This window comes from Dipodomys merriami, unplaced genomic scaffold, assembly GCF_024711535.1.
Source record: "Dipodomys merriami isolate MVZ:Mamm:240054 unplaced genomic scaffold, mDipMer1.0.p SCAF_21, whole genome shotgun sequence".
In the NCBI taxonomy this organism is placed as follows: domain Eukaryota; kingdom Metazoa; phylum Chordata; class Mammalia; order Rodentia; family Heteromyidae; genus Dipodomys; species Dipodomys merriami.
Genome location: NW_027203493.1, coordinates 28,794,487 through 28,809,444, shown reverse-complemented (window position 1 = coordinate 28,809,444; position 14,958 = coordinate 28,794,487).

Here is a 14,958-nt window from a genome sequence, read left to right as displayed (position 1 = left end):
AGGAATACTCAAGTCCCTCATACCGAATTTATATCTAATCTCTACACATCTTCCTCTGTGCTATAATTCATCTTTAGATTACTTACATCTAATTTAAGTGCTAATTTAAGGTGTATAATTGTTATACTATATTGCTTAAGGAACAATGACAAAGAATAAAAGTCTGCACACAGGCAACTTCCCCCCCCACACACACACACAATATTTTCAGTCCAGGGGTAATTGAATAGATGTGTCACTCTTGTGTATGTAGGGTCAACTATACTAGTTAACATGCCACGTGTAGGACATTCTTATATCTTACTTTTGAAAAGTTGGTTTTATTGATGTATAAACACGGAAGTTATCCACTTCTTTATGGGGTAGAGGGGTTTGAATTCAGGACCTCATGCTTACTAAGCAGGTACTCTACCACTTGAGCCATGACCCCATCCCCATTCTGTGTTGGTTATTTTAAAGATAAGTTCTCACTTTATGCCCTGGCTAGCCTCAATCGCAACCTATTTGTGCTTCCCTTTGTCACTGGGATGACAGGCATACATTATGGTGCCCGGCCATTGGTTGAAATAGAATCTCACACACTTCTTTTTGCCCAGGATATCTCAAATATTGTGATCTCTTATCTCCAACTTCCAAGTAGCTAGGATTACAGGCTTAAGTCACCCAGCCCAGATATCCATGACAAAATAAACAGTATCTAACTACCAAACATCAAAAGATGGAACATATCTATGACACAAAAAATTCCCTTGCCTCAATCTTCCTACACGCTGTCCCTGGAAACTATTTGATTTCTGTCTCTATAATTTTGTCTTTTCTGGAATGAGAAAAATTGACTACAAAATCTATAGGCTTTTGATTCCTAGCACTTAACACAGTGCTTTTGAACCTCATGTTGCATGTATCAGTTGCATGGCTGAGTATAGATGTACTTTAATTTCAGGAAACATAGCTTCCACAATTTTTCAGTTTTTCTTTTAGTCTATACAATAATTCTATTAAATACTATTCTTATTTGGTACACAATAAGCAGTCTCAGAATCAATCAAAATCTAAATCCAATGCTCTTGCTACAATACCTAGAAGAACTGGTCAAAGAGACATCTTGTAGAGTCTAACTGAGGTTAAAAATTACTTTCCTGAAGTTGAGTCTTTAGGAGGACTTGAACTACCCAGTTAAACAAGAGAGATGAGGCCATTTCATTCAATGAGTCATCCCTGGGTAGGTCAGGAAAATAGGGTAGAAACTGGCCCTGAGGTAAAGAGGCCCTTGATACCACAGAAGATTTTATAAGGGCATCTTAAAGGGCAGAGAAAAGCAAGAATCTTCTCTAGGCCTCTCTGGGTATACCTAGACAAGGACCCTGAGGATTTCAGGCATCTAGGCTTTCCTCTCTGCCAGATTTCTAAGATGACTCTGACTACTTCCAGAACACCTTGGCACTGTGCCTGAAATTTCACCAATTAAGGATTTTTATTGGGCTCAAGCATACAAGTTTAAAATTCACTTATTCTGAGAAGGTCTCAGAGAAAGACTAGCAGTTAGAGACATCTTTGTATGTATTTGCCTAATTAGAAGTGTTCACTTGGCTCCTAATACTAAACTGATATTTCTAATGAAATTCTGGAAGACTTGGTAAATAAATTTTAAAAGCTTGAAGAAAAGAGGGAAGTCTTTAGCAAATTTATTAGTTTCCATTGTTGCTCTAACAAACTATTGCAAATAAGATAGTGGTTTCAAACAACAAATATTATCATGTAATCCTGAAGATTAAAGATCCAAAATGGGTTTGCTTCTTTTACAGTTTTCAGGTTTGTAGTGGAATTTGGAGAGATGGAGAAGAATAATGGAAGGGGTGACATAGAAAAAGTTTCAATTGTACCTGTAGCTCACACCTCTAATTCTAGCTACTCCAGGAGGCTGATATCTAAGGATTATGGTTCAAAGTCAAGCTGAGAGACTTTTATACAGTAAAAAGCCAGAAGTAGAAGTGGTGCTGTGGCTCCAGTGGTAGAGTGCTCACCTTGAGCCCAAGAGCTCAAGGACAGTGCCCAGGCCCAGAGTTCAAGCCCCACGACTGACCAAAAAATGCCAGAAGTGGAGATGTGGCTCAAGTGGGAAAGTACCAGCCTTGAGCAAAAAAGCTAAGTAAGAGCACAAGATCCTGAGTTTAAGTGCCAGCATCAGAACAAAAGTGTGTGTGTGGGGGGGGGGGGGGAGGGCTGGGAAGGTGGCTCAGTGGTAGAGTGTTTGCCTTGCATTCATGAGGCCCTGGGTTTGATTCCTCAGCACCATATAAGCAAAAAAGCTGGAAGTGGTGCTGTGGCTCAAGTGGTAGAGCACTAGCATTGAGCTGAAGAGCTGAGGGACAGTGCCTAGGCCCAGAGTTCAGGCCCCACGACCAGACCCCAAAATAAATAAATAAATAAATAAATAAATATAAAAAAACAAGTGTGTGTGGGGGTGTATTGCCTAGGAGCCAGAAAATGTGCCCATAGGATTTCTCCTCTGGGAGGGTACTTATGGGATATTCTTTATGTGGCTCATTATATCATCTAGTTTTAGTTTTAAGCATATTCCATTATATTTGAGAAGAAAATGACTTGTCTGTGAGTAGATTATTATATACTACTAAGCAACCCTGTACTGATGAATTAACCCCCTTATTGTGTGAATGCAATAATGTTTATTTCCCTGTCACTCTAGCCCAAGTGACCAGGGCATTTGCTCCATATAATTCTCTGTGTGGCTCCTCAGGGATTCAGAAAACTTGTACTGATGGCTCTGCCATCTGACTCTGGCTGTCACCAAAAGGGAAGGGAAATTTAAGGTTGAATACCAGGCTTTAGAAAATGCTTTGGCAATAATTAATTTCACTTCCTTGGCTGTAAGTAATTACATCGTAAGTAATTACTCTCTTAAGAGAGCTGTGAAGTAGTTTTTTCACAAACCAAGAAGATAAGAACCAAATATGGAGAGCCTAAGAGTCTTTACCACCAAATGCAAAGGTCTGCCTATGTGTGCACTTAAAACATAAGAACTCAGAGCGAGGTCATGAATACAGGAAGATTTCAGACAACATAGCCTTTCCATAACTTGACTTCTTTATTTATAAAATGTGTTATCTCATAGTGTTATTATGAGGATTAGTTGAGGTCATACTTACAAAGCATTTAGAGAGGTACTAGATAAGCAATTTTTCCATGCACAATCATTGAGAAAGAATACAGGAATACAAACGTGTAAGTCTGAGAGAGACGAAAGATGTGATAGTAAAACAAAAGGCCCTTTAGCATTATTCTTCAGAAAAGCCAAAATTCCATTTGTAAACCTGTGGGTATGAAACAGAGGCTGCTTCTACACAGAAAAAGATTACAAGTTTTAGAGATATTAGGAGCCATATGGGATTCTATCCATGTTCAAATGGAAATTAATTTGAGTAGGCTAAGATACAATCTCTTGAGTGCTCAGGATCCAAATCTACTAAATCCTCTCCCACACACACACACCAAAAGCACCATAATCTTAACAGAATACAATGACATCTTCAGTGAGCTCATCTCAGATAATACCCGATGGCTTTATGAGAAGAATTGGCTAGAAGTCTACTTATATACAGAATACCTAAGATCTAAAGCTACTACCTGTCCTCCCCGCCCCCATTACCCCAGGAGAGCTCCATAATCTTCACATGATGCCTTCAGTAAGCCCATCTCAGATTACATCCAATGGTTTTATGGAAAGAGCTGGCAACAATCTGCTTACACACAACACAACGCAAATTTTGCTATTCCAAATGTCTCAATTCTCAATTATACTTTTAAACATTATGCTTGAAAAACATGCTTGTCATTGGAATAACTTTGCTTCATCACATAACCCCCAAAATATTGGTCATTCCAAACACCCTGAGGATGCATGTGGGTTATGACAAGGCCTTCCCCTTGCTGTGCATTTAGTTTGCCTAAATCCCACAGTGAGTGTCGGAAGCAAGCTACAGTGAAGCCTCACATAAGGAAACTTTTTACCTCAGTGGATTACAGCATTTCAAAAAGTAGACTAAGGAATTCAGTGGACTTACTTCATGTTTCATTTATTTTTCAGCTCTTTAGCCTTCAATATCTTTAGGTCTGAATTCCATAGAAACCTGAAAGCACTCACTATCAGCTGGAAGAACCCTAATAGCCTAAGTCCTGGGCACACAATTCACATACAAGAGTCAGGAGCTAAGATCTGAGGATAGTGGTTCAAAACCCACATGGGCAGAAAAGTCCATAAGATTTTTTATCTTCAAGTAACTAGCAAAAAGCTGCAAGTTGTGGAAAAGCAAAGGAAGGAGGGACACTGTCCAAAAGAGAATTGTACTCATTAGCTAAATTGTGAAATGGTAACTCTTGTGTACAACACCTTATTAATGACAATAAAATTATATTTTAAAAAACTGGAAGTAAAGGTGTGGTTCAAGTGGTAGAGCACTATATTTGAGTGCCCTGACCCTGAGTTCAAGCCCTGGTAACAGGAAAAAAAAAAAAGACTGTGGATGGTACTCCTGGAGTCATTCAAAGTATCATTTCTGCTCATATTAATAAAGCAAATTATGAAAAAAGTGCAACTACTTCAAATCACTCCTGGTGCTTAGTACACTTGGTTTCCTCCATCTTTGCTGCCTTGGTGTTTGTTTTGTGCTGTTTAAAGAGGCATTATGACCTCTTTTCTTCAAGGACAGCAGTCATTTCTCCTAGAGCAAGTCAAACAGCATTTGCTGGGGCTGCTGAAAGCAAAGCCAGTACCATTTGTCTAATTAACAATCCCTGGAAAGATACCTTCTTATGAAAGGGTATCACAGAGTCTACATGAGGGAAAAATGAGCAAACTCAATGATCAAATCCCTTCTTCATTTCTGCAGCTGAGCTCAAGGTAGTGTGGCCCAGCTTTCATGGCTATGGAAAAGACTGAGAAAAGCTAAATGGGACCCACTGGAAGGGTCAACAGAAGAAAATACGCCATGTGGAGAGACAAGAAATGCCATTCCTGAGTTATCAATGTAAAGAATGGAGACTACTTGCCCTCATTTTTGGGAAAATCCTATCTACAAAATACTCATGGCCCAGCCCCTCACTTGGAAGAGGGGAATCAGGGTACCTTCTCATAGGTGCTAAATATAAGAACACTTTACAGGCTCCACTGTGACCCATATTAATAAGCTCTAGCTTTTCCCTATGCAGAGTAGCAGCCATGCCCTTGATCCTCCTTTATTCTCATTAGGGGGAAGAGGAGGCTTTGGCTTATTCATTATGTAACACTTTCTTGAGTAAGCAAACAAGACACTCATAATCAGATTGACACAATCTGGATGTGACTTGCTAAGTATTTGATACACGGAGGGCTCTGGAGGATTCACAAAATGTTTGGCCAAAGGGTTTAAATAGAGACTTCTCAGAAGAAGTAAGAATGCCAAATAAACACAAGAAGAAAGGCTCCCTGGCCACAAAAGAAATGCAAATCCAAACCACTTCGAGGTTCCATCTGACCCTAATTAGTTTGGCCAACATCAAAAATTTGAACAACAAATGCTGGTGGGGATGTAAGGAAAAGGAACCCTGTCCGTGGGAATGTAAACTAGTATAACCTCTCTGGATGGCAGTTAGGAGATTCCGCAACAACAACAACAAAGAAAAACATAGAACGACCTTCTATTGCAGCCATACCACTCCTGGACATCTACCCACAACATTACAAGCAGTATATGGTAGAGATATTTGCACACCCACGGTCATTTCTGCACTATTCAAAATAGCTGTTTATAGAAATAGTCCAGATGCCCTACACTGGATGAGAGGAAGGCAAAAAAAAAAGTGTGGCCAAGTAAAGGGAAGCTTGAGAGTCCAAGATCAGCTCCTGCACTTTGTCAATGGCATGGGTAAATACAGCTTAGTGAGTTCAGGGCTGCTTCAACTCAGCTGAGATCCTCTCATGCGTTCCTGCACATGATCTCAATCTGTCTTGGAACCTATGTTCATACTCACCACACTTGGTCAGGGAGACACACTCCTGGAGGTGCACTTGGCAGAAGGCACAGAAAAGAACATTGCACACATGGCCATCCTCCCTCCCAACCAGCTCAGGAGTAAGGCAGAAACGGTATTGTTTGCCTCCGCAATAAAATCATTGAATACAATATGTAGAGCTTTAAATCAGCCTCATAAGTGTCTCCAGGCAACTCCTGCCAGAAAGGTAGGGAGACAGAGAAGTACAAAAAAAACTTCCAGTGCCACAGAAAAGGACTAGTGTATCTCTTACAAAAGTCTTGCAGTGGAAATGCTATAAAATAGAAAACTCTGAGTTGACTATGAAATCCAATTAGCATAATGCAACACTCAAAATGCAAACCCTCACATTTGGGGCAAACACTTCTTCCATGCCACAGTGACGTTCCTTCTGAAAGCACTGCAAAAATCACTGTGAAGGCCATAGAAAAAAACCAAAAACAAAAAAACAAGAGATCAAGACCACAAAGGTGTTACTTGCAAAGGGTGAGCTTTCTTGTGGTAGTAGTGCCTTTAAGAAGACTTAATCTGCATGTATATCTAAAGGACAAAGGAGGTCAGAGCCCTGTTTGTGCCACCTGAAACATAGTTAATTTAGGAGTGCTAATAGACCACTTCCAGGAAATACCAGGGACCCTGGCTTTCAGGAACTGGCACAACAGCTACTAATTAGTTCTCAAGTTTCTCTCCTATCTTAACCTTGGTAGTCCCCCTAACTGAGCACACTATTTACCATATGGTAAATTCAAGTCACAACAGAATGAGTGGGAAGTATTCATCCCAAGTTCAATTTCTCTCTTACTGGCTCAATAATGGTCCACAGAGCACTCAATGAGCACATCCTGAGAGTCTCTGACCAAGGCTATGACACTTAACAGCACCTATGCTCTATGAACATCTCAGCTTTCCCACAGAGAACCAGTCCTCTGCCTACTGAAACTCTCCAACAGCAACTGTACAGAAACTAGCACTAGCATCCAGTAGGAGAGAACTAGTCAAGAGTGATGATAAACCTGGCATAGGGGTGCACACCCATAATCTCAGAACTCAGGAAGCAAAGATTGTGAGGTCCAAGCCAGCTTAGGCTACATAGCCAATGTCAGCATCACCCCCTGCCCTTCTTGCTTAAAAAAGAAAAACTTGAGCTACAATTTTAGAGACAGAAAAGATTTGGGGTTTGAACTCAGGGCTTTATGCCAAGAGCTCTGCCAATGAGCCATATTTCCATATCATTTAAAATTTAGGTAATTTTTTAAATAGGGTCTTATGGTTTTGTTTAGACCAGCCTAGACCACAATCCCATTACCTATGGCCTTCCATATAGCTGGGAACACAGGCACGTACCGACACCCTGTTGAGACAGGGTCTTCTTGCTAAAGGTTTTGGGGATTGAATTTAGAGATAGGCAGGAACTCATCACTTAAGCCATGTCCCCAACTCCTTTTCAATTTTATTTTCAAGGTAGGGTCTATGTATGTACTAGCCATTCTGGGCTTTGGTCCTCCCACTTATGCTTCTGGTTTTTACTTCCCCATGTCACAAGGGATGACAGATGAGTACCACTGTGCCTGGTCATTGTACTTCCCCTACAACTGGGATAACAGGCATGCACCATTGCACCTAGCCATTGGTTCAGATGGAGTCTTTCAAAATTTTATGCCCAGTTTGCCCTCAAACTGCAACCTCCCAATTTCTACCTAAAATAACAGGCTCAAGCTACCACACCCAATCCCCCCGTCTTTTTCCCCCCACCCCATCTTTTTTGTGATACTGGAAACAACACAAACCTGCTAGGCAGACCTTCTGTCACTTGATCCATACTCCTACAATTTTTTGCCTTGGCTGGCCTGAGACCATGATCATCTCCCAAATTGCTGGGATTACAAGTACAAACCTTCAAGCCTGGCCTGAAAAGAAAGATTTTTAACCAAACTCTGGCCTGTAGCAAGTAAGTGAACAGAGGCTTTTCTGTGATAGAAATGGATACAGATCAAACTTCTAGACCAACTCAATTCTGACAATTGCATCAACTATAACCCCCATCTAAGCCCCTCCATACTCATCCCCAGGACCAGGTGTCCACCATAAGACAATCCTTCAAGTGTGTGCGTTAGGTTGATTCACTGCTCAGTGTTTTTGCTGTTTAGAATTACTTATGTACAGCTATACCCTTCTTCCAGTGTCTTCCTCCTCTCCACCATCTAATGACTTTCTTCTGGTGCTTTATATCCAGAATTGCAAGAGGTAAACATCTTCACTCTTACTGGCAACAAATCCTTGAATCCATTTCCCATCCCTTCTGGAGATGAATAGCATGGAGAGGAAATGAGAGGAAACATTTTTTTCTTCTTCAATTAACTTTCATTTGGCATCTCTGGAAATTCAAGTCTGAGTAAACTCTGAGTCCAGAACAACCAGGATGATATGATTATGGAAAATGTTAATCTCCCCATCAAAGGAGAGACAGCTCAGTTACGGAGCAGTTGGCACGTTCTTCTAAAGGGCCTCTGCAGGAGGAGCCTACTGGTTTCCCTCAGGAGCCACAAAGCTCAGGGTTCCTAAGAGACAAGATAGTCCTGAGTTGCAGAGTTGGTCTAGTATATTGTATGCTTACCCACAATTGTGCTAAAGAAATCAGCAACCCACACTGACATATTCAAACAGAATAAAGGAGAAGATCCACAACACAAAATTTCCAGATCACTGAAGACTCATGTGAAAATGTGAAATTTGCATTGTTAAAGACCATTCAGACATCACTTGATGTGGGCAAAATCCAAAGAGGTGAATAATATTTGTGGCAAAAAAAAAAAAATCTCTAAAAGTTGGGCATTGATAGTTCACATCCTAGCTACTCAGGAGGCTGAGATTTGAGGATCACAGTTCAAAGTTAGTCTGGGCACTAACCACCAAAAAGCCAGAAGTGGAGTTATGGTAGAATGCTAAGGAACCAGCACCCAGATCTTAAGTACAAGCCCCAGTACACGCGCTTTCTCACTCTCTCTCTCCTTTCTCTCTTTTCCTCTCTGTCTCCCTCTCTGTATCCCCCCCCCTCACACACACACACACACACATATCTCTATTTTACATATTGTATACTAAAATCATAAAATATGAAATAATTTTAGAACAAACAAGTCATCTGGGTTGTCCAAATCTAAAACAAACGTAAAAAGAAATTAGAGTGGCTGAGCACTGGTGACTTACACCTATAATCCTAGATACTCAAGAGACTGAGATCTAAGGGTTGAGTCTCCAAGCCAGCCTTGGGCAAAAAAAAAAAAAAAAAAAAAATCTGTGAAACGCTTATCTCCAATAAACTACTCAGAAAAAGCCACAAGTAGTGCTGTGGCTCAAGTGGTAGAGCTCTAGCTTTGAGCAAAATAACCTTAAGGACATGTGCGTGTGCGCGCGCGCACACACACACACACACACACACACACACACACACGAAAGAAAGAAATTGGAGAGTTTAATTGACACTCTGTTCCAGGGCTAGCCACATCAACAGATTTCTTTTTTTCCAATGACAACACAGTGCATTCTAGTGAAGAAGCTAAAAGTCTTGGGAGTTTCTTCCAGGAAAGTGCTCCATGACTGGTTACAAGCAGGAAAAAAACATCTGAAATGAGCTGAATTTTGGAGTAAGTAGAATTATAGCTGTACAAATGCCACCACCCTTTCTCAAATACAGTCCCATAGAAAGAGCAGATTTCCAGATATGCCAAGTTTCTCAAATGGTATGGAGTTAACACCACTGAAGACTATCTGATGGGCCAATTGCTAGAGGCTCACATCTGTAATCAGCTACTCAAGAGACTGAGATCCTCAGATCTCAGTTTGAAGCTGGTCTGGCAGACAAATCCAAGACACTCTTATTTCTGACTAACTAGCAAAAATCCAGAAGTACAGATGTGGCTCAAGTGGTAGTGTGCCAGCCTAGAGTGAAAAAGCTAAGTAAAAAAACAAAACAAAACAAAAACAAAACTCTTCATGGTCATGTTGACATAATAAAACCAAAATATGTGCATTCACTTGAATTGTGGGTTGTGATTACACATGCACTCCCACCTACCCATATACTGTATTTTCAAACAACTCTCCTTCCTGGAAGCAAGTCTGTATCTGAGGAAGTCAAACTCCTTTGAAATGCACAATGTCTTTGTTCTTTCCATTGTTGGAGTCTATATTCACTGAGGCTGAGCAGGAAAGTGTCACTTCTATGAAGAGACGTCTCAAAACTTCTATTTCTCATGTAATCATAGAAACCCTCAAAGGTAAGAGGGAAAGCCCATAAAAGTCACAGATCCCATGATGTCAAAGGAAAAGCAGCTGGAAAAAGGGGGTTTAATAAGCAGCCTTCTTTTATTACAATAGGTTTGACGTCACTGATTATTTATTATTTCCATCACTAAAACACAAAGTGTTGGGCTTCATTGTGGAGACCAGGATGAAAAGGATATGTGGACTTTCCTGAGTATTTTAATATCCTCTTATTGACAGAAGATAGAAGATCTGAACAAGGACGGGGAACAGGAAATGATTTTAGTGATTTCATTACAGTAATAGAGAAAAGGGTTTGCAATGGCTGCGTTTGGCAGATGGTCTGGTCTGACTCCTACTTCTAAACAGCCTGCAGGTCCACAAGCCCAATATTGACACAGTATTATATGAATCAAGGGCGTGTTCTAGCAATCAGATTTTTATAAATATATACTGAGTCTTCACAGTGGAACACAGGAAGTTGGTCTTTAAAAGTTCATTTAAAATCATTTCATAGGGAAAGGTATTTAGAGCCCACATAGGAAGACATTAAGAGTCAAAGGACCCTTGATATTCTGGTACAAATCAGATTTGCAGTGGAATATGGTTTACCTCTATTGATGAATGAACATGGTTATTTACAACCCCAATTCAGATTTCCAAGACTTTGGATCTCATTTAAGAAAACCTAAATTTTAGCTGAGAATGTGGCTCAGGGATAGAGTGCTTGCCAAGCATGCATGAAGCCCTGGGTTCGATTCCTCAGTACCACATAAACAGAAAAAGCTAGAAGTGGCGCTGTGGCTCAAGTGGTAGAATGCTAGCCTTGAGCAAAAGAAGCTAAGGGACAGAGCCCAGGCACAGGACTGGCAAAACAACAACAATAACAACAACAACAACTAAATTTTAATCAACATGAAATACCATTTTGCTGAGACCCTTTTAAAAACTGATCCCATGAAACAAAGCATTAGTGTTTGGGAAGTCCGACATGATTTGACACTTTCACAATTTCCAAAGTACTAAAACAAACAACCACTAAACACATTAGTCCTGTAAGAAAGGCAAAAATGCTTCTCTTAGGCATCAGAATACTCTGGCTAAGTGACTTACAAGGTCCTAATCACCCTCCATAAATGTTTTCCCCCTTCCCCCATTACTTATTACTATGTCATTACTTTCTGCTTAATATCCCATGCAAGTCAACTTAGTTGAACTCATCCTCATATACAATGTGCTGTGCCTGTTTAGACATACTTTCATTAGTGCTGCACCTGATCAAATATAAGCAAGAAACCTCAGACCCTTGTAAGAAAGCCTTTCTGTGGACAGTTGCTGACTTTCGAGTGTCTACTGCCAGTCTGCCACACAGCTGTTTTGTTTAACAATGCCTGAAGTGGTACCATCAATTTCATAGGTGAAAATATAGGATTTTAAAAAATAATATAGCTTGCTTCATAGTTTCCAGTCATTTATAGACTGTCAACTTCTCCCCATTTATTCCAACCTCCCTTGTACAACACCTATTACTTGAACATAGGGGATACTGAATAGTTGGAAGGATTTTGAATCTCAACACAAAGAAAGGTGATAAATGTGTGAGGTGACTGAGCTTTACAATTTGTATACACGAACTGCAATCAAACTGCACCCCATACATATGTACAACCCTGCCAATTTACTTCATTTTGTTCTTGTTTCTTTGAGATAGAGTCCCACTATGTAGCCCAGGCTGGCCTCAAACTCATGATCCTCAAACCTCAGTCTCCCAACTGCAGAGATTACAGGCATTCACCACAATTGCCTAAAATAAATATATACTTATTTATTTATTTATTTTGTCAGTCATGGGGCCTGAACTCTGGGCCTGGATGTTGTCCCTTAGCTCTTCAGCTCAAGGCTAACGCTCTACCACTTGAATCATAGCACTACTTCGGCTTTTTCTGCTTATGTGGTGCTGAGGAATTGAACTCAGGGTGTCATGCATGCAAGGCAAGCACTCTACCACTGAGCCACCTTCCCAGCCCTAAAATAAATACTCTTAAATAGGAATGGGAGGAAGTGGCACTGTGGCTCAAGCGATAGAGCGCTAACCTTGAGCTGAAGAACTCAGGGACAGCACCCAGGCCCAGAGTTCAAGCCCCATGACGGACAAAAAAAAAAAAAAAAAAAGGAATGGGAATGCTAGTGACTGTCTCAGATGGAACTCATTCATAAGCAAAATTTGTGATAGAGACACGGGAATATCTCAGAGCCTTAATCAAATAAGTTACTGCTTGATGCTAAATTATGGACATTTGCAGGGAATGACCCCAAGAAAACACAGCTAGTAAGCCAGCCAGTGCAGGCATGGTGGTTTATCCATGTAAGAAATAGAAAAAGGATTGTAGTTTGAGGCCAGCTTTGGCAAAGTTAGTGAAATCCTACCTCAACAGATAAACCAGGTGTGGTGGTACATGCCTGACATGTGGGAGGCATAGGTATCATGGAGTAAGGCAGCCCAGAGAAAATGCACAAGACCTGATCTAAAACACAACTCAAAGTAAAAAGGACTTAGATCATAACTCATGTGGTAAAGTGCTTGCCTAGCAAGTGTTAGGCCCTGAGTTCAAACCCCTGTATGCTCTCCCCACCCTTCACCTAAAAAAGAATAGTCATGTGGGCATAATAATCATCAAACAAAAAGTAGTCTAGTATTCTAAAATCTTTGGTTATAAAGTTAACTAGAATCCGGGGGCTGGGAAGGTGGCTCAGTGGTAGAATGCTAGTCTTGTATGCATGAAGCCCTGGGTTCGATTCCTCAGCACCACATAAACAGAAAAAGCTGGAAATGGTGCTGTGGCTTAAGTGGTAGAGAGCTAGTCTTTAGCTGAAGAGCTGAGGGACAGGGCCCAGGCCCAGAGTTCAAGCCCCATGACTGACCAAAAAAAAAAAAAAAAAAAAACTAACTAGAAGCCTATGGAGGTTATTTGGCTTTTATAGTACAGAAAATTCCTTGGGTTACTCACAAGTAGGGTTACTCACAAGTAAAGAAATTTGATGAGGTGTCTTCCCACTTCCAGTCTGCTTCCTTGAGTTCCTGTCTGGCCTGGGCCCTAAGAACAGTATCCATCTACCCAGGCTCTCATAGGTCTGACATAATGTCCAATGAATAAGCATGGGACAAACGTGAGCTTGTAATACTTCGATGTCCTGATTCTGATTCTTTCCTTAATTATTCCTCTGCCCACAATATACAATTAAAGATTGCTTTCACCAGTCAAAAGCATCCACTATGGTGCTAACACATATGTGAAATCAGTTCCCATCTGATTGGGAGTCATTAACATTTCTAATTACAATAGTCTCCTTTTCAGCTGAAACCATGAAGTCAATCATTTTCCATACTTGGTTATTTGCTCATTTTTCTCAGTACTGAGATTTGATCTCAGGGCTTCATGCTTATTAGACCAGTGCTCTACTACTTGAGCCACACACACAGAACTTTTTTTTATTTTTCAGGTAATGTCTTGCATTTTGCCCAGGAATACCATTTTGTGATCCTCCTACCTAGCCTCCCCTTTTCCTGGGATTACAGGCACATACCACCATGTCTGGCCACTTCAAGTGGCTAGATAACGAATGTATTTCTGTTGGTTTTCACTGTGTTAAGTCCAGTAATATTTGATGCCATTACAACAGTTTACTTTTTGTTGAAACATAAAAGACATATGCACCAGGCATAAACTCAGGCTTATAACTGTAAGTTCCTAGCTTTCATAAAACTTTAATATAGTAGGCCTAAACATACAAAATAAGAGAATTCTATGACCTATCTTCACATAACCAATCCATTATTCCTGGCCAATCTTGTTTCTGCTCCTCTCTTACCAACCTCCCTCCTCTTGCCCAAGATTGCTTTGAAGTAAATCCAAGGAATCTACCATTTTACTATAAACATGGGTTTTTATAACATTTTTAAAATTAAAACAAAAAACAATTAGAATGCTCTAATTGAAGACAAATGTTTACCTGTTTTCCCTTCCTTAAAACTTCTTCCAAGAAAATGAAGACAAGAATCCAATATTTATCCTATAAAAGTAAGAAGTAAGGGAAGGGGGTGGGATGGAAAAGATGGATAAGCATGTTTAAAGGGGTGATGCTGATCAGGATATATTGTATTCACAAACTGCTTTGTTAAGTGGCAACTCCTTTGTACAACTACTTATTGATTTAAAAAAAAATAAAGCCTTCCTTCAGGAGTAGAGAAAACTGAAGTTATAAAGCTATAAGAAAGTATGCTTAGGTAGAACAGATCACAAATCTGTTCCTTGAAAAACTGGGCTACCAATGAGGCTATGAAGTATACTAGTCAAGCAAGATAATTGTAACTCCAGCATTCCTTTTCTTCAATTTCCTCTACTATAGCTCAATGCCATAGCTACAGCTCAACCACAGAAAATGTTTTACTTTAGATCCAATGGAGTTGTTTCTTATTGCCTACAGTTGGTTTCTACATACAATTCATCACAAAAAGTATGTATGTTGAGAGGTAGCTCCTAAATCTTTTCTCACACTAAAATTATCGAAGAAAGTAATTCAAAGGTAAGGCAAAGGAAATACTAATCGTAGAATAGAAAATACTTGAAATCTAGAAAGCTAGATCAC